General features: G+C 39.2%; 1 non-coding gene across 1 annotated transcript; it reads left to right on the top strand.

The window, feature by feature from the left end:
* The first annotated feature begins 1,060 nt into the window (after nucleotides 1-1,060).
* LOC135613280 (U6 spliceosomal RNA) lies at nucleotides 1,061-1,162 on the top strand. Its single transcript, XR_010487263.1, has one exon. It is a non-coding gene; the product is annotated as a U6 spliceosomal RNA (small nuclear RNA).
* The last annotated feature ends 641 nt before the right edge of the window (nucleotides 1,163-1,803 follow it).

The raw sequence follows: 1,803 nt of genomic DNA, 5'->3' as shown, positions 1-1,803 counted from the left end.
TAATATGGTTATTATCGTCGATCATACAGGTATGTTCGGTTCGAGAGGGATATTGCCCATCGATTCAAGATGGCAAGGGGTTCAACCCATGCTACACTCAGGTTTGTCCATTAAGGAGTTCTCGATCAATCCAAGGACGTCTTCATCTAATGTGGTTACTATCGTCGATCATGCAGGTACGTTTGGCTTGAGAGGGATCTTGCCCGTCGATTCAAGATGGCAAGGAGTTCAACCCATGCTAAACCCAGGTTTGTCCATCAAGGAGTTCTCGATCGATCCAAGGGTTTCTTTATCTAGTGTGGTTACTATCATTGATCATGTAGGTACGTTCGACTCGGGAGGAATCTCGCCTATCGATTCAAGAAGGAAAGAGGTTCAACACATGCCAAATCCAATTTTGCCCACCAAGGAGTTCTCGATCGATCAGAGGGCATCTTCATCTAATGTAGTTACTATCGACGATCATGTGGGTACTTCTAACTTAAGAGGGATCACGACCGTCGATTCAAGATGGCAAGGGGTTCAACCATTGCAAAACCTAGTTCTACCTATCAAGGAATTCTCGATTGATGCGACATATTCACCTAACGTAGTTACTATCGGCAATCACTCTTGTACTTTCGGCTCAGGCGGGATCACGACCATCGATTCAAGATGGCAAGGTGTTCAACCCATGCTAAATCCATCTCTGCCCTTCAAGGAGTTCTCGATCAATCCAAGAGCATATTCATCTGATGCAGTTATTATCAGTGATCATGTGGGTACTTCCAGCTCAAGTGAGATCATGCCCATCACTTCAAGATGGCAAGCTGTTTTGCCTATCAAGGAGACCGATCCAATAGGGTCCTTATCTAATAGAGCTAGAATTATCGGCAATGCTAGTACTTATGGCTCAAACGAGATGGTGACTGTTGATTCAAAATGGCCAGGGTTTCAAACCATGCTAAACCCAAATCCATCCATCATGGAGTTCTCGATGGATCCAAGGGCATCTTCATCTAATGTAGTTACAAACTTCGATCTTACAAATACTTCGGACTTGAGATTGTGGCAGGAAGAGGATGTTCAGGATCATCCGATAAAATTAAAACGATACAGAGAATATTAGAATGACCCATACACAAGAAAAACATGCATATATTGAGAAATGATCCTTAATATTTCAGATTAGAGGATTAGCTCATTTTTGGATATGAAGGGAAGAATGATTTATACTTTAACACTACTATACATTTAGTATATTTTGCGTGTATGTTATTTGTACTAGAATGTTGTGAATTTTAAAGAAACTATTGAAATTGTTAAGTAGGTTATGAATATCCTATAGATGGATTGATTATTGATTGAATCATGTAATTAACATACTATGGAGGTAAATTATTTAGGTTTTGGCCTTACATTCCTATAGGGAAACATATAGGGATGTGATGTTGAATCATCCTCTGCTTTTCGTTAGGTTTGGAGCATTACGATTTATCTCGTGAGTCCTATTTCGACGATGAACCCCTCTAAACCACTATTATAATAGCCAAACCCATTGAATAAGGCGATGGATGTGAAGAACATAAATTAGCTTTTAAGCTTGCCGTAATAGTAGAGATCGTACTTTTCATAGATCAGGCCCTATACTAGTCAATTACAACAATGAATTGTGGACATAAGTTGTGTTTAATTGACATTTTCTTCTTTGTTCATGCTCTCTATGTTAGGATTGAGCACCTTCTATTCTAATCCTCCAAGATTTTCTTCATTGGAAACTTGTCTTTATTTAAGATTTTTCTTTGTGATCTATCGAGAACTTCT

The sequence above is a fragment of the Musa acuminata genome, chromosome BXJ2-5, assembly GCF_036884655.1.
Source record: "Musa acuminata AAA Group cultivar baxijiao chromosome BXJ2-5, Cavendish_Baxijiao_AAA, whole genome shotgun sequence".
NCBI classification, from domain to species: Eukaryota; Viridiplantae; Streptophyta; class Magnoliopsida; order Zingiberales; family Musaceae; genus Musa; species Musa acuminata.
Note: the sequence above shows the minus strand (reverse complement) of the source record. Positions and strands in the feature narration are given on the sequence as shown.